At 33.3% G+C, this 19,723-nt stretch overlaps 1 long non-coding RNA gene and 1 pseudogene across 1 annotated transcript; both read left to right on the top strand.

The window, feature by feature from the left end:
- Positions 1 to 1,268: 1,268 nt before the first annotated feature.
- On the top strand, positions 1,269 to 1,854 carry LOC120281331. The gene is made up of 4 exons (XR_005542537.1): positions 1,269 to 1,338; positions 1,408 to 1,479; positions 1,562 to 1,629; positions 1,703 to 1,854. It is a non-coding gene; the product is annotated as an uncharacterized LOC120281331 (long non-coding RNA).
- Positions 1,855 to 2,772: 918 nt separating this feature from the next.
- On the top strand, positions 2,773 to 5,005 carry LOC120280782 (annotated as a pseudogene).
- The last annotated feature ends 14,718 nt before the right edge of the window (positions 5,006 to 19,723 follow it).

Below are 19,723 nucleotides of genomic sequence, written 5' to 3'. Positions count from 1 at the left end.
TCCAGCGCACCTGACCTGTCTCACCTCCATACACCTTACTTGCTCACCATGCCGGCAATCCGGGTCTTGTCTTCAATCAACTTCTCAACACACAGCCCTCCAGCCGCTCCTATAAAAAGCACAAAAAGAAAAGAGCAAGACTTCTTTCCAATCAAGCCGCCTCAAGATAATTGAGAGGTAATCTTCTTTGTTCACTATACCTTGCAATGAGGAAAAATAATTAATGTACATTTACATGATATGGTAGGTGTGTATATAATATAATATACATATATAAAAATGGTTAGCTAGAATAGATGAGGACCCGACTCGTGATAGTAATGGTGTTTTGAAAAAAATCTATAAAAAAAGACATTTTTTTGAAGAAATCCTTGTTTTTTTGCTTACCACCTTGATAGAAACTAGAATTCAGATGAACTCATATGTATATATATATATTCTTGTAAAACCTGTAGGCTAACTAGAATGAGTTACTAAGTTAATTGTTAGCTTGATGATATTGAGGTCTCATTGGAGTTTTATTGTTTAAACTGGTTCTACATGCATAACAATTTAATTGATGATATTAAACTTTGGAGTTTTGATTTCAAGGTCTGATTATGGTGTGAGTTTGTTCTCAAATTCTAGGTCCTCTCATTAGTTACTTACCTTTGTTGGTACCTCTTTTGAAACCCTATTTTAGTAGTACGCTTCCTCCGGGCGTTGACACTTATGAATGATTGGGATTGTTTCATTTAATTAATGCTTTGGAGTACACTTATGAATTTGATTTCTTTGGTACCGAGTCGTATGTATCGCTTTCTAGTCTTTGCATGTAATGTGTCGCATAGATTTAAGTTGTATACTATAGGTTGAAAAGGTTTTTAGCAAGTAATTTAGGATTTAATCAATTAAAAAAATGTTGAAATTGCAAAGAAAACTTGGGGTGCATTTATTAAACTTGGGGTATGTAGGATCCGGTGAATTGTAGTTTCCAATCTTCCGGACTCTTGCATATCGAAATAATTAAACCGCATTTTTGGACGATGATCACCGTAAAAATCATGTTATCGACTTGATTTTTCTTAAATTTAATTATTACTATTGTTATTATTTTGGCGAGAAGACATCAAAAAAATAGAGAATAAAGGATATACTGTGTCAATCACTTCACTTTTTGTAGGTTCGCAATAGTGAATTCTTCTGTATTTTCTCTATACATGTGTAAGCTCTATATATCAAAGCTAAATTACTATACTTAGTTTTAACATCTTTGACATACACCAGGATTGTCAACAACAATAACTTCAATGGAAGCATTCCTTCAACACTGAACCTAGTGCCGACATTAGAGGCTCTGTAGGTTTATCTAAAGAGAAATTAACAAATGCAATGCATTAAGATTTACTACTTGAAACATTCTAACAGGTGTCTCGACCGAAATAAATTAACCGGGCCAGTACCTCCCATTCTTAATAGCCTTGCTAGCATCAAAGAACTGTGAGAAGAAATATTTTTGTTGAAAACTTTATAATGTTTCATGTAAATAATATACGATTAGTGATCATTGTTTCCATTTCAGGTATTTATCGAATAATATGTTATCTGGTCCTTGCCAAACTTAATTGGAATGAATGCACTCTCTTATGTGTAAGTGCTAGATTTTCAGTGATTTCTGAATCACTTTGCTGATTTTTTTAAATAATTAGTTTTTTGCTTTCAGGGACTTGAGTAACAATTCCTTTGGTGCATTAGATGTGCCTCCATGGTTCTCAACCATGCCATCTTTGACAACACTGTACATCACTCTCTCTTTCTCTGGATTATTCATTCAACTTAATATTTCTAATGTGCATATGTTTAACCTGTAGATTACTCGAAAAAACACATGTTCAAGGCCAGGTACCAAAGACAACTATATAGTTTTTTTCACCATTACAGATGCACAGAAGTCTTGGTCTTCTTCGAATGTTCATTTATCTAATGAGTATAGTCTTGCATTAACTAACTACAAGGAATACAAACGGCTAAAAAATAACTCATTATCAATGCAAGTCTTGGTCTTCTTCGAATGTTCATTTATCTAATGAGTATAGTCTTGCATTAACTAACTACAACAAATACAAAGGGCTAAAAAATAACTCATTATCAATGCAAGTCTTGGTCTTCTTCGAATGTTCATTTATCTAATGAGTATAGTCTTGCATTAACTAACCAACGAATACAAACAGCTAAAAATATTAAACTAGGGATTGTTCAAGGCCAGGTATCAGCACAACTATTTAGTTTTTCATCTTTATTCACATGATATCATATCTACATTGCACGGATACAGAGAAACAAACAAAGCCAATTCACTGCAGTAATAGTACCACTAGACACATGCACACTGTCACACATCTTGAACCCCTTATTATTATTATTATTATTATTATTATTATTATTATTATTATTATTATTATTATTATCAAGCAACAAAGTAACAAACAAATAGACAAACAGTTTGCAGAAACTAAATGAAAGATAGCGAGTGTCGACGGATCCTCAACCACATACCACAAACCAGAGCCTGAGTTTAATAGGAAGTCAAAGAGGAGGCTAGAAGCTTCCCCAACAGTTAATCTTCTGGTAAGTACATTGTCACTTTCCCCCAAGACATGCCTTCTCTTTCATTCCTACGATTTAAAATGCATTCAATATCTAGTCTCCTCTATTAACCAATATATATATATATATGCATGTCATACAATTGCATATAATATCAGCAATGTTAATTGGCTATATATATATGACTAATGAAGTTATAAATCTATGAACAATTGCTTGGATGGATGACACTCTTTATACAGACTTCACGACACCACTAATATCTTATTGCTATTTCTAGTTTGGACTCTATCTTTCGTGGGCGATGATAATGTATCATGTTTCTTTTGTCTTCTTTATTTTATCTGTTGTACTTTTATGAATTGTTGTACTATTATTTGCTTATAATGAAGCAAATAATATGGTCCTCGGCGATGAGGGTTGATCTTGTTGAGAGTGTTGATGAGGAAGCTGACATTGGAAGTCGGAGGAGGGAGGTCGGTTTCAGCTGCCAGAGATGGCTACCTTCAAGAAGCCAAGGCCCTCCTGGAATACAATCACCGGCTTGCCCAGTATTCCACCTTTGGTGTTTGGAATTCACCTTTGCATTATTCGGCTACACAGGGCCACAATAAGGTTACTGATTATCAATGCTTTGTCACCATTCGATTTGGTGTGCCAGATATGGTTTTCTTTTATTTGATGAGTTCCTTCCTTCTGCTTCCTCAGATTGTCACTCTTTTGATTAAGTCTGGTGTTTATATAAATCTTCAAAATATTTGTGGTCAGGTAAAGCTTTTATCTTTTCCTTGTTCTTTCTAATTCACTTATGAATCTTATGTATGGTATGAACTCTATGCTGTGGTTTATTTATTTTCATTGTCAGATGCTGAATTTATAAGAAGACCATGTTTGCTTTCATTTGATTGAGTTCCAATAATGATACAACAATATCATGTTACCATCAGACTGCTTTAATGCAAGCATGTCAATATGGTCACTGGGAGATTGTTCAGACTCTAATCCTTTTCAGAGCCAACGAAAGTGATTCTGATGAGTTATCATTATTCTTTTTGTTGATAATGCTGATGTCGAATGGCTTCTTTTATTACACTTCTCATGCAATATATGGGCATTGGATTTTAGATTAACATAATGGATTATCTTAATGGTGGAACTGCTCTCCACTTTGCAGCTCTAAATGGTCATACTCGCTGTGTTCGCCTTCTACTGGTTGACTATGTGCGGAGCATATCTATTTTTGGCATATTATGAGGATGAGGTCAGGTCAAGAGACCTCTACATCAAAATTTGATGAAGATTATGTGGAATTCTCTGCTCCTCATCTACAACAAATTCATTTTTGATAAATTCTTACATCACTTCTAATTTTTCCTTGGCAGTGCTCTAGTTAAGATAGTTAACAAAAAGGCTGATGGTGGCATCACTGCCCTCTACATGGCTGCGCTGAATGGACATGCTGAGACTATTCACATACTTTTGGATCTAGGTGCTTCTGTCTCTGAGGTCACAGTTGAAGATGGGACTACTATTGATCTTATAGGTTTGTATACTTCTTAACGAGGCTTTGTTGACCCTTTGAAGTTCTCATCCTTTATTTCTAATCCGTATATTTGTTCTTCTCTTTGATTTATCAAACTGATCTTACAACCTTTTAGACATTCTTGTATGGTTGATATTTAGGTGCTTTTTGCTGAAGTTTATACATCGCATGCAGGGAAGACTATGCTAATGGACATGTTCACTATATTAGCTTTATGTTTTATTCTCATCACTAATTGTATGTTAGATCCAAACACTTGAGTGAATTCTTTTGATGTTAGGCAGAACAAGTTCAAGTTATATATCATGAAATGCATGCAATACATTGCTTTGTAGTAGGACCGAGTTCAAGGTTTTGAATTTTATCAGCTTCTGCATTGACTTTTGTTAGGAATTTAAAACGAAGGCGGGTGTTTATGCTGTTATTAATGCCTTTTTTTTAAGGTGTTTGTAATGGATCGTGAATGGGAACTAGGTTGCCGAATCATAAGATATTGGAAATGGTCCTTGATAAGCTACAGAATGTGGTGTTAGTATTTGCCTCTGTTGATATTTTGCTTCTTTGAAATGTGATTTGTGTTGAAAGATATATATATATATTTTTGGTTGTTTGTGTGTTGCAGCAGGAAGGACCCTTATGGAGTGTTTGCAGAGCTTGTTGATCCGGAAGAGGTCTGTAGGGAAGTGTGGAGTTGTTGGTGAGTTTTGAAGGGTGTGCTGATCCTGTTTTTTTGTTGGTGGTTTTATTTTTTGCACCTCCCTGGTTATCATGATGTGATTGAGTATCCAATGGTCTTTGGGATAGTAAGGAAAAAGCTTGCCTTAAGGAATCATAGCTCTCCACCATGAGATTGAGGAATTGCTTTACAGTCTTGTAAAAAACTCACTGCACAAGTGAGGACTAAAATTATTATTAATTCATTAGATGTTTTGTTATTCATTTCATTCAACATCTACCTAGTTTGTTGAGTTTTGTCTTTTTAAAGTTGTGATTTTAGTAAAATTTTTGTTCATGTTGCCTGTAAAGCAATATAAAATATAGAATATATTTTAATAAAATTAATTTCATATAAATTATTTTTTTCACAGAACAGACAAAAGTGTGCCGAAAGCTGTAACAAAAAAAATTTTGCTAAAAATTGTGCCAAATACCGTGAAAAAATAGTATATAAAATCGTGCTAAAAAACCATGCCAAATACTGAACCAATAAAACAGTGCCAAACCTGTGACAAATATGGAACCAAAGTCTATGCCAAAAATTAATGTTAATGTTTGGCACAACACTAAAAAACCGTGCTAAAAATAGTGACAAAGTTTGGCACGGTATAAAAAGACAGTGCCAAAATGGATTTGTGACTATTCTATAGCCATGGTTATTTTTTGGTGTCAAATACGGTGCCAAAGTCAATTTGGCATGATTTTTAAACCCATTTCCGTGCCAATTGTACCGTGCCGATTTATGATTTTTCTTGTAGTGTATACTCTTATGCTGTGTGTACTCATTATCATATAAACCCAGATGTAGTGTGAACTTGGTGCAATTCAGTCTGTATATTGGCCGAAATGCATATAGAACTAGATTATGTCAGTATGGCTCCAGCTCAAAGGTGCTCACTCCATCGTGAAGGTTAAGAGTTTCTCTAGGTTAAGCTTTAAGTAGATGACATCGTTAATCTCAAAAAATCTCTATTGTGCTCTAAAACTGAAGAGTTCACAAACTGCTAGAGCAAGCCCTACCTCCTCTAAGACCTCTGAAACAATTGTCCTTGCCTCGCCAAATCTCTTTCAGCTAAGTCTATTAAAATGCTCCTAATGAGAAGAGTACAATGAACTCCAACCCTTAAGGGGATTATCTTGATATTCCTTCAACCCTCTACCTCTTCTGTGGCGGTGAGTGGTGTTCAAGAATACTCTGAGGCATCATGATCTTGCAAATCAAAAGGAAATATGGGCACGTCCATGCTCTGGTCAGTTTAACTGTGTTTATCACTGGTTTTTAATTGCCTTTCTTGGGCATGATGAAATGTGAAGTCCTAGTTCTATAACAATGCAATACCACTCTAATGATCAAATATATCATGCAAACATTAATTTCCATGATTTAGGTATAGAAATAAAAGAAATTAGTTGAGAAATTCATACCTTGTTTAAATGAACTGAATGAGAAGAAGTAAAAAAAATTGAAAGCCTCACACCTTGGAAGAAAGAGATTAGAATGCGAGTTTTTGCTCATAAAAATCCTAAACTAGGTTGAGAGATCAAGGAGAGGTAAGCAAAAGAGGAAACAATGACCACCAGTAAGAGTAGGGTGAAAATAGGACAGCCCTAAAGTTGGGGTTTGAATACCTTGGTCGAACATGTCTTAAGCATGGGTGTGCTTAACCGGTGCTCTTTTCGGTTTTGAAGAATGATTGGCCTAGGCAATAAACAGTCTCTCTTCTAAATCTTGGCATGCTTTAGGTTAAGCACGGACATGCTTACCTCTTGTTGATGCCTGTGAAAATCTCTGGAAATCCAGAATCGCTTAAAATTTATGCTGCCCACCCTTGCTAAGAGCCCCTTACCCGTGCTTATGATAAGCACACCCTAAGCACAAGCATGTTTAGCCAATGTTGATTGATTATCCTGTTTTCTATCCTCTACCTGTAATCTACTCATAGTATGCATAATGTACATATATTTCATATTGATTCCCAATATTTTGATTGATAAAATACTCATAATTATCAATTATAATTATATTTTCTATTTTGTAGAATATATTATTGATTTGAGTTAGAGTAATTGATAAGTACTTGTGCATAAGTATTACTAAGTATACCTTTCTTACATTGAGCATCACTTTTATCAGGTTTTATGGCTCATTCGTGTGAATTTGTATTCTTTTGTGCATTTAGGGTTGTGGAGACAAGTTTTGAAGAAAGGAAGCAAGAATAGATCATGAACGCGATATTTGAGGAATCTCTTGCATTGAACAAGGATCAAGGCACAAGTTGTGATCATATGTATGTGGGTGTGTACCAACCTCCAAAAGTGTGCAAGTGAACCTGGAAAATAAAGAATCTGGAAATCCACACAAGCATGTGGAAATTCCATAAGGGCGTGTGAAATCCCGATTTCAGCCTTTTAATTACCTCTTTGAAGAGTCATTTTTGGGGATCTATCTTCCTATCTTTTGGATAGAGCGCGACTAGGGTTTGGAGAGGTTTTAGCTGGAATTTTGAAGCGTTTCTACGGCTATCGACATCGATTTTTTTTGAAGGAGAGTTATTGGGAGAGCTTTCGACGGCATTGATTTGGTGAGGTGTGCCCTAGGCTTGACGGAGGAGTCTTTGGAGAAGAAGAAGCAGCTCTTGAAGAACATCACCATGGACAACAAGGGGTTATTTTTATGGAGTGTTTGCATTTACTTTTGACTTTATCTTTAATTTTGTATCGCTTTATGGAGAGCTAAACCCCTAGTGGATACTTGGACTTGTAAACCCTAGGATAATTTTGTTTCATTAACTTCTATTATGTTTCCTTTAATTGATGTTTTGATTGAGTTTCAATCTTGTGTACTTATTGGTTTGATTTTCCCTTAGAGTGACAATAGGGTTGAGAATCCATCTAGTCATCCTTTTGATGAGTGACCATCTCCATTAGGGTTAGACTTAGCAAGATTGAAGAGGGTTGAGAGGGTGAGCTGAGAGGTAGCGGAACGCCCCCTTTCATCTCCGACCTGATTTATCCTACCTCCACATTCCAAAAGTTTGTTACAATTATGATAGAGTGAAGTGCTAAGAGATCTTCTCCACTGGGGCTTAGTTGTGATTAGGGATCTTTCGCCTGGACCAAAGGGTTTGATTTAAATTAAGGAATAAGGTTTTTCACTTGGAGTCCCTAGAACCCCATGCAGTCTCACACAGTGTAAGATGTTGAGAGTATCCCTTTCCACTGGGGCATAGTGTAAAGGGCTAGTCACGGTTGACTTAGGTTTGGGACCATGTGTCTTTGGATTTCTACGACTCATTAAATCTCAATTAGAGAGACATAATATTGGTCTTGCAATTGAAACAATAGGCCTACAGTGAACATTACCCAAGTACCCAACTTTACCATTAATTACCTCTTCCGATCACTTTTGTTTACCCTCTTTTCTTTTATTTATTTTTATTTTTTTATTTTCATTAATAGTTTGAATCACAATCATCAATTGCTTTCACTCTATCTAAGTAGTAATACTTTTTATTTCTAGACATCTATTCTATGTGGATTCGACTACCCGCCCTTTGGGTACTTTATTACTTCGATAACCGGTGTACTTGCGGTACACACTTGCAAAGGGTATGTCAGTAAGCTTTAAAGTTGAGTTTTAGTAAGACAAGGATCTAGACTACAAATTGCGGAAATTTGTGGGGACCTATTGGAGATAAACATAGATGTCTAAGCTTAAAGCATGGGCATGCCATATGCAGCGTGAAAGCTATTGATCATTGGTTTTAAATTAAGTTGTTGTAGTCCAATATTTGATGTCCAGTTCTAGGACTATTCTATTTAGGAGTTTTATTTAAAAAGGACTTATTTTAAAGGACAAGATAAGATTTCTAATGTTAGTTTTAATTTTATATGTTAGTTTGGTTTGAAATAGGAGGATAAGTGTATTTTTTAGTTTTTAATATTTTCTATAAAAGAAGAGCAACATAGGGAAAAGGAAATGATAAAAATCAACAATTAAGCAATCTTTAATCTTCATCTTTTTGCCGTTTTCCTCAAGTACCATGCACAACTAAAATCTCTTTATAGTTCAAGGACAAGTGAAATTTGATTTGTCAAGAATTGTGAGATATAATTGATTTTCTTTTACTCTTTTATTCTTTAATATTTATATATCTTTTGAACTTATTAAAAACATTATCTCTTTGTTTGATGCAAAAAGGATATTGATCAATTACCATAATAATAATTCCACATTAGAACATTAAAATATGTAATGTTTAATTGTTTTAATAATTAGTCATGAAATAACATTACTCAATACAAGGTATTCTACTTATGTTATGTAGGTACATAATTAAGTCTAAATAAACTAAGCTTGAGTGTTTGTTGGCTTCAATCAATAGTCTCTCACTAAAATTAATGCTATCAGTACATTAAATCCTAAGCGCTTATTTAGGGTTATTTATTAATAAAGAAAATAATAAAAGATCTTGTTTTGGTTATTGAGATAAGAGAGCTACATTGTTAGAGCTTGTTAATAAATATAACCAATTTATTAAAGAATAAAAAGGCTATCTTTGCTTCAATGATCAATTCAATGAATCAAGACTAAAATTATACCTTAGGTTAGATATTCATAATGATTGAATTTTGGTAGTTTACTTTTTCGATTATTTACTTTTCCTTATTTACATTTCAAAATCCCCTTCCTATTATTTTATTTTATTTTGTTAATTTATAAATAAATAAGCTTTACCAATCCTTATGCATTTGACTCTTCTCATGATTATACACAATTTATTGGTTTTAATAGAGTAGGATTAGTTTTGTTCGATTCAACATCCACCACCTGCACTACCCAAGCACAAGCGTACTTGGCCTATGTACTTTTCAGTAATCATCTTTGCTATGATTATTGACCTGTTTTCACCTATACTCACACACCACTTACAAAGATCATAAATATATGTCAATGGAGCTCAAGAAAAGGATAAATTCACCAATGAATGAATGATAAATAAGATGAAGAGTACTGAACACAATAGACACACAAAACACATAGCACTACACTAACAAAGGAAATACAAATTAAAATCAAGTAAAACAAAAGATGAAACTTGGGTTGCCTCCTAATAATTGCTTGTTTTATACCATTAGCTTGACCTACTCTCAATGCTCATGGGGGCTCAAACAATTAGAGCCCCTCTTGCCCCATACTGTTGGGAGCGCTTCCAACATAGTGCTTTAAAAGGTGTATGTTGACCTTAAAGCTCCCTTTATCTAGGTGTGTTACTTCAACTGCTTCATAGATGAAAAAATTGGGTCAAGGTGAATCGGCCTGACCACCTTGATTTAAGTTTCCCATGAAATAGTTTGAGGTGAGAATTTAAAGCAAGACCTAATCACGTTCTTTAAAGCTAGTGCTTCCCATTCTTGATGTATTGGTCACAAAAAAGCTTAGTGCGCTACTTACGCATCCTTGAGTTCTTGAATGCGCTAAAAAAAACCATGTATAAAGGGAGGCAAAAATCAAAAGGAAAATAGAGAATTCATCTTAAGACCAGGAGAAGAGAACAAAGAACACGTGATAATATAAAAAATCACAAGAATGTATTTAAAAAATGAAAGAAAAGAGTAGGTCAAAAATGGTAAAATCCTAAACCCACTGCACCTAAACTTGGTCAAGGGAAAGAAGAAGACGTCTAAAAAAAATTAAAAATAAGCAAAGGAACCAAGGAAAAACAGTGGCCATAGATCATTAAACAAGAAATCAATGCAAAGGCCGAGTAAAAATCATGCGGAAAGCATGAAATGAAACTAAAAATATGAAAAAGAAAGATGCAACATTCAAGAAGTTAGGGTAAATAGAACAATCTATAATAAAAATCAACAAAAACAAAAGATCAAAGACTGTAAATCCCTTTATTTATCAAAGATTTAATGTAAAAAAAACAAGAAGTTAGGCAACAAAAAACAAGTGCATGCCACGCGAACCATGGACCAGGAATGGAACAAAGAATAACCAGTAAATAGAAGAAATTCAAGTGAATATCATCCAAAAATTAGCAGAACAATAGGGAGCATGCAATAAGACAAAAAATCACGGTAACATTAGGAAAAACCCCCAAGTAGACATTCGGGGAGCTAAAAACACCAAGTGAGCCAACCATCTGAAATCTAAAGAAAAAAATAAGAACAAATGATAGGCAAAAAAAATGACTGCCTTCGATCAAGAATTGGTACAAAAAACAAAAAACAAAAAAAAAAACAGAAGTTAGGGAAGCCACAAAACCAAAGGAAAAAAACAAGATGAAGACCAAACACATGGATTAAAGGAAAACCACCCGGAAACCATGCATAATGAAACCCTAACTAAAAACCAAGCAAAAAAAATCTCTAACAATATCAAGATCAGGGAACATACGCGAGGAAGAGAACGATCTTTTCCTGACCTACAAAAAAAGGAACAAACCTTATGGAACTACTGATCTATGACCCGAGGAGGAGGCCGCAAAGTCCCCAAGTGAGACGGCCAGAAGAGTTATGAGGGACAGCCAGTGAAGAAACCCTAGCAGGAGATTGGGAGAAAAGGGGAGACATGGTGGGAAAACTCAAGAGAAAATTGAGAAGGCAAATGAAGTGCCAAACATAATAGCGAGGTCACGTGGAAGCATATGCCGAAAGTGCGACTTCAACCCACAGATGGAAAAACGTCGAGCTTCCACTTCGGAGTTTTTTTCTCTAAAGTCGAATGGGTGAAGTAAAGGTGAGTTGGAAGTGTCACATCACCACTTCAGCGAAACAAATGCGTGGAAGTCAAGCCAAAGTCCAAATTTCTCATCCCAAAAAGAAGTGAACCAACATGCCCTAAGTGTATGAAGGTGGTGCATACTGGCTCAGCCACACTCCATCACATCACTTTATTCCATTCTTTTTTTTAACTAAAATTACCTCCTAACCCCTGTGTCGAAAAAATCTCTTACAAAGCGGCCAAGAAAATTTAAACCCAATCATTGAGAAAGAAAACTGCTAAAAAAAAGCCCCTTCAAAACTTATATAAACCTTTAAAAGTTGCAATCTCCAACCCACAACCCCAAATTTTTATCCCAAATCCCAAATTTGGTTCTGCTACAGTAAATTATACTCCAACCACAAACCCCTGATTTTACCCCAATATAGAATTTTTTTTACACATCTTTTTTTTATTATTATTACTATTCAACCACAAAATACTTGAAATTAATTATTTCCAACAATGATTTAGGGCCTGTTTGGATGCAAAATAAAAAAAAAATATGGCATAATTTTATTATGTAGGAAGTGCAAGTGATTATTACAGATATTATGGCATATTTTATTCCTACAGAATAGGTGTTTGGGTAACAAAATAAAAAAATATTACAAAAAATATTACATATTTTTTCTTACAGAATGAGTGTTTGTTTTTCATAATAAATAATTATTACATAATAAAAATAACCGTTGGATTATAACCGTTGGTAATTAAAATTTGAAAAATAGTTATTAGAATATAGTCGTTGTAAAATATAGCCGTTATAGTTATAGCCGTTATAATTTTTCATAATTTATACACAACATGATTCCTTTGCATTATACACATACTCTTCTTTTTAAGTTGAAAAAATTCATAATTCTAACCATTGTTTCACCATGGATTCCTTAAATCTTTGGAGGGAAAATAATGAAGAAGATGATCTATTCATGCTTAGCTATTGGTCGAGAGAATGTCCAGCAACTTCCAGAAATGTAGAACATCACACATCCATTCTTATGGGTGCCGCATATGTAGAAAAATTCTTCAAGGTCGTGAGGAGCGTTGCAAAAGAGAATTTTGTATGGAGCCTTATATATTTGAAGCACTGGTTGATCGTTTAAGAGAAGAATCTCTCCTCTGCAACTCAAAACGGACAACAGTCAAGGAGCAACAAGCAATGTTTATGTACACTCTTGCTCATAATGCTAGTAATCGTGATGTGCAAGAGCGATTTCAACATTCTGCAGAAACGGTTAGTCGATATTTTAGTAAAGTACTTAAAACTGTTAATCGACTTGCTCATGATTACATAGAACCTCCATCGACAATAACATCACCATTTATTCAAAATACTCGAAATTTTTTCCCATATTTCAAGGTAGGCAAAACTATATATTATGAATTTTATTAGAAATTTTTTTTTATCTTTGTAAATGTTTATTTGTTTGTTTATTTTTTAGGATTGTGTTAGTGCTATTGATGGAACACATATTCCTATCACAATTTCTTTGGATAAACAAGATCCTTATAGAAATAGGAAGCAAACGCTATCTCAGAATGTTATGGTTGTATGTGATTTTGATCTTCGTTTCATATATATACGAGATGGCTGGGAAGGTTCTACTTTTGATGCTAGGATTCTCCAAAGTTCAATTGAACAAGATTTTGAAATCCCAAGGGGTAAATATTATCTTATAGATGCAGGATATGCTAATGCCCCGAATTTTATTGCTCCATATAGAGGTGTCTGTTACCATTTGCAGGAGTAAGGTCGAGCGTAATCTAGACTGAGCAATTATAAAGAACTGTTTAATTTACGACATGCGTCATTAAAGAATCATGTTTAACGCATCATCAGCATTTTAAAGATGAGATTTTTGATACTTAAGGTAGCAACTTTTCACCCAATCGACTCTCAAACTAATATAGTAGTTGCTGCTTGTATGTTGCGTAACTTCATCCATATACATAATGGTACAGATGTTGTTGAGGATTTTGATAATGAAGCCGAAGAAACTATTGTTCCTAATGGAAATGAGTCATACGGAGAGAGGATGTTGACACGATGAACTCTGAACGAAATGCAGGTGCTCGTAAAAGAGATGAAATAGCAATGCAAATGTAGAATGATTATTGTAGCTATCGGCGAGCTAGACCATAGGCTTGTGGTAATCATAAAATTGCTTCTTAGCCATTGTATCGCCGAGACCTTTTTTATGAATGAATATTGGGTCTTGTTGAAAATCCATTGCTTATGTTGATTTAATATTAGAAAAGAATCTGAAGTTTAGAAAGCCACTGCCTATCCTAAATAGCATTATAGAGTATATTACAAGACTAAAGAATACTTTAACAAATTCATGCCAAAAAAAAGGACTTACAATCAAAACATTCTCATAACAACTAGGAAAAAAAAGGTATTAACAAGTTCATGATAAAAAAATACACCTACAAATCAAAACATTCCCACAACAATGATACAAAAAATTATATTTAACATGTTCATGAAAAAACATTACACATAATGAAAAGATTCCCATAACAACTACAAACAACAAAAGGATATTTAACAAGTTCAAGATTACAAGTTCATAATCAAAACAAGTTCATGAAAAAAAAAATTGTGCTTATGAAAACATTCAAGTTCAAGATAACAAGTTCATAATCATCTTTTACTCAATCTTGGTGAACATCATTTTGAGTAATGACACTCTATGATCATTTTGAAGACATAAAAAGAGTTCACGATAACTCTTATCTTTAATGAAAATTTGGGTAGCTTTGAACATTTCTTCTGTGAAAATGTCACTCATTTGGTTGAACACCTTCATGAATTTTTCTATTGTGTGCTTTTCCACTACTTGAGTTCCCTTGAGAACTTTGAGATATTCTTTATTCTCGTGCTCTCGAAATGCAATGTATTTATCCATATTGAATGATGAATCTTGAGGCATTTTCCCTTTTCGCTCCTTTTTTCTTCTCTGTCCATCTTGATCTCTTATTCCCTGAAGAATTTCATTGCTTGAACTTTGAGTTTGAGGATTCCGTGGTTGAGAACTAGGAGGTTCCACTTGCATGATATCATCATCCTCAGTCTCGTGTATAGGTAATGGTTGCCTTGAATCGTTTGGAGTAACACTTGGACTTGGGGTGTGCACTGGTGATTGAGAGATATCTTCATAATCTTCTATACCACGAGATCGTTTGTCTTCAGCATATCTCCCTACATTTTAAATATATAATATGTTAGTAAAATAAAACTTTATAAAAATAAAATATTAGAAAATATATGCTTATCCTCATAAACCTCCTGCAATGCCATAAAATATGGAAACGGTCTAGTATTCCATTTCCCTGCATCTTTATTCCTCTGTTTAATTTTTTCCAAATTACATGGTTGTAATTAATGTAATCATTCATTATTTATGTACATACCTCTAGTAGTGGTGCCCAAACATCATCAGGAGCAGATACAATGTGTCTTTCATAATCTCATCCAAAGCTACTTAATTCAGTAAACCCTTTTAGAAGCTTGTAGGTCTTTTTCAACTCTTGCTCTAATGATTTGATTTGGCTTGTGTTGATGCTTAGATTGGAAAACTTGGTTATTATGTCACGTACCATCTTGTTCCATGCTTCTTTGGTCCATCCATTTTGTTAACGGTAGGCAAGAGTATTATACTCACCCAATAACTTTACTAGGTGAACCATGTGAATTTCATTCCACTTTGCCCTAGTTTCATGTCTTCCTTCACTTGCCACACCTTCACTTGACATAACTAATCAAACACTGTAAAATATAATGGTTAGCAAGTTGCAATTTTCTTTTTTCTTAAGCAAACATGAACTTGCATATATGTTTGAGTTAACAGAAAAAAAAGAGATACAACCTATCTCCCTAAACTCATTGATCATTTGGTTTGATAAATTACATGAGTTGGTGACACTTGGACCTCACTAACTTTTGCTATTGTTATCACTTTTGAATGCTTTCTTGCCATGTTTTGATTGATAGACTTCGTTGCCTTTATTATGCATTCATGATTCACCGTGCTATCTATTAATTTTTATCCCTATAAATTGTAGGATCTGGACTAGGTTCAAACATTATCACCTGGCCCCTTCCATCAGTTTTATCCTTAACTAAATCCTAAACTATGAATTTAACCTTCATCGTGTTTGCATAGATAAATGCTCCATTAAACATGAAAACAAGGAGGGGACAAAAGAATATATATTTATGTTTATAAGGAATCTTTCTAAAACCAAAGTGTTCTCAAATTCTATGAATACCCTTCATTCAATCTCTATCTCAATCAAAAGGCCTTGATGGCAATCTATCATGAATCTAACTCAACCATAACATCAAGAAAACTGGTTGAAGCTATTGTGGTACAGTCCTTTTGTTTAGCTAATGTGACCAGTTGTTGGTTTTGATCAACCTAACAACAAACATGACTAGTGATTTCTATGCAATATGATGTGATGCATTTAGTTTAGTTCAAACAATCTTCGGGTTTTTAATAGTAGTCCAGTTTCTCATGTGCATAAAACATTTCCAAACTCCAAGTATTCCAAACTCCAAGTACAGCATAAATAATCAGGGAAAAAAAACAGAAACATATTCCATTAATATCCATATCCATCAAAAGAAAGGAAAAGAAATTTTTTTTTAAAAAAAAAGAAGCAAAGTACATAAAGAACTTATTATAGTGCAATTACCAAATAAGAACATTAACAATGAACATTTTTATGGCACAGTTGAACAATCTCACTGAGCATCAATAATGACAACAAAGTTACTGAACAAAGTTAACATATATAATCAAATATAAATGACAATAAATACAACTTAATAGCAAAATTAACAAACTAATTGAACATCAACAACATATAAATCTTCTGAGCAAAGTACAAGAACTTATTATTTAGTGTAATGACCAAGTATGTAACAATCAAATAAGAACATCAACGATGAAATTTTCAGAGCAAAGTGAAACAATCTCAATAAGCATCAATAGTGACAACAAATCTTCTAAACAAAGTTAACAGATATAATCAAATGTAAAAAACAAATAGATCTTGACAGAAAAATTAACAAACTGATTGAACATCAGCAATATATCAATATTTAGAGCAAAGTACATATAAACTTATTATTTAGTGTAATGCCCAAGCATATGAGGATGAGAAATCATCATAGCAAAGTTAGCAATCCCATCAAGCATCAACAATGACAATCTTTTAAACAAAGTTAACAATCAATAGAAAAGTTAATTTGGACAACAACAATATGCTCATGAAGCCAGAATGAAGAACAACGTAAATCAAATTTTAAAACTTCAAATATAGCAGAAACAGAAAAGTTAATTTGGACAACAACAATATGCTCATGAAGCCAGAATGAAGAACAACATAAATCAAATTTTAAAACTCTAAAACACTCTTCATTCATCTCCATCCATTTAAAAAGAGAAATACAAGGAGCATAACCTAGAGTCTAAAAAAAAAGGTTGGACTTTATAATCATCTATTCCTTTGCTTTGACTGCCAAAAATTGAATACAAGGATTACTCTTGTATAGATACAATAAATTTCATTTCAATACCTTGCAAATGTTGGGATTAATAAACACCCACTAATTTTTGCAATAGTTTGAAGGTTAATAAACACCCATAATCAAAGGAATGTTCTGAATTATCAATATAATATGTTAAACATAACTGAGGAAAAAGAATGATTACCGGGTCATCGCTCCAATATAACAACTTCAAAGTGGTAAATGATCTCCAGCGCTGAACCTAGACCTCCACACCGCTCAAGATCCAAGAACGTCTTCGTCTTGCTTTTCTCCCAAAAAAAAAAATGAGATCTTACACCTTTTTTGCCGACAAATCGGCCTTGCAGAGGTTTCCAAAAGCACAGTCTCTCTCTCTCTCTCTCTCTCTCTCTCTCTCTCACACACACACACACACACACAAACAGAGAAAATCGGACCATCCGAGAACAGCTGCTCGTACAGTGGCTATCCGATTTGGATAACCGGCGGGGACTGGCTTTAGGTGTCGGCATTTGGGTTTGGCAGCCGGCAACGCAGCTGCCCCGGAGGTGGGAGGGCGCTCTCGATATTCCACTTCAGTAGCCGGCTTCAGACATTTGGGCTCGGTAGCCAACAACGTAGCAGCCTCCTTTGGATCCCGGTGGTGTTTTTTTTTAGAAGAAGAGAGACAGAGAGCGAACGAGAGACCCGAAAGAGAGAGCCTTGAAATTTACCATAAAAAAATATTCAACTTGCACTGGAATATTTTTTATGTCAGAATTCCCGCATTATGACATAATTTTGTAGTGTAAATTAAGTACCCAAATGAACATTATAGCATAAATATGTGAAAATATTATATTATGCCATAATGTACAGATTATGTAGGATTTCTGGGTTATCCAAACAGGGCCTTAATTAAATATTATTTACAATATAATATATTACTAATAAAAATTATTTTAAATATTTTAAATTTATGATTTAATTTATTTAGGAATTTAATTATAAATTTGTTAATTAGTTTGATAAATAATTAATAAACACATCGTTGATTACAATTTAATTAAAAATTTATTATTAAATAATTAATTGCACATAAAATTTATAATTGTATTAAAGTATTACTTATAATTATATTAAGATGTTACTTATAATTAAAATATTAATTATTAAATTAATAACTTATAAAAAAATTATTGAATAAAAAATTATAAAATAGGTGGAACCAGGGCCGGCTCAAGGGTAAGGTAAATAAAGCAATTGCTTTAGGCCCCCAATTTTTTTAATGTCTCATCTTTAATTTAGATTTTTTTTTTAACAATAATTTTAACAACTCAAAATTTTGAAGGACACCAAGTAATTATTGTAATATAAAAATATTTTAATTTATTATTTAATTAATGTTTTATAATCCTAGCTAACTTTTAAAATTTTCAATAATATCATAAAATAGTAAATATTTTTATTTTAATGATTAATCAGTCTCATATCTTCTTTAACTAATTATTTAAAATATTATTCTGATCCTCTAGATATTTTTCATGCATTTTTTCTCCAAAATTAATATAATATTTATTAATTTTAATTATAAATAAGAGCTTTTGTAGTTTTTATATTGTTGCAATTTTCTTTTTTGGTTATATTTTCACTTTGTTGAGTTTTGCTTATAAATTTTAAATATATTCCTTCATCACAAGTTTAGTAGCATGTAAAAAATTAAATAAACATCTCAAATAGGTATTTATTAAAATTAAATTTTATTTAAATTTAATTTTTATTAAAAAAATAAAAGATTTTATTCTTAAATTTTGTTTTAGGCCTCTGGTTACCTTGAGCCGCCACTGGGTGGAACCCCAAATTTAGGGTAGCAAAAAAGGGTGAGTAGAGCTAACCATGATCAGATTGTTACACATTTTGCGCAAATTAGGAGTAATTCTATTAAATAAAAGAGGGTAAAAAAATAATTTAACCATTTTTTTAAAACATAATCACCCAGTTAGAGGAAAGACATAATTAAGTGGATAAAACTTTTATTGAACAAATTACTTTTTGAAATTTTGCAACCATTGATTTTCTACTCTCCGGAAAAAAAAAACAATCAATAAGTGATAGATTCAAATGCGCCATTTGTCATTAGAATGGGGAACATATCATTACGTTTTGAAGCCACAAACAGTAAACATTGAGCTTGGTATCTTCATAATTTTATAAGAAAAATTCAATTTTTTTTCTTTTAAGTTGTTATATTTATCTTTCCTTTTCTTTTCTATTGAAACTTCTAGCCCTATTCTTCCAACGGTAATGCTTTTTCCTCCAACAAACTGTGTCTTCCTTCCAACATCAGTCCTCAGAAATCACCGTTAATATGAAAGCTATGGCAAAAATGGAAAGCAGATTAAGTATGCTTGTAATTAATTAATTATCAGAACAATGTATACAAAAGTCTGGCACATAATAATACAGCAGGTTATCACCACATAAAATTATAAACAAATAGTCTAAGGGCCCGTTTGGTTACAAGGATTGATCCCCAAGGATTGGGGATCAATCCTTGTGGCATGTGCATACCCATGTTTGG

The sequence above is a fragment of the Dioscorea cayenensis genome, chromosome 17 (assembly GCF_009730915.1).
Source record: "Dioscorea cayenensis subsp. rotundata cultivar TDr96_F1 chromosome 17, TDr96_F1_v2_PseudoChromosome.rev07_lg8_w22 25.fasta, whole genome shotgun sequence".
NCBI lineage: Eukaryota > Viridiplantae > Streptophyta > Magnoliopsida > Dioscoreales > Dioscoreaceae > Dioscorea > Dioscorea cayenensis.
The sequence above is the reverse complement of the archived record's forward strand: the minus strand, read 5'-3'. Positions and strand labels throughout refer to the sequence as shown.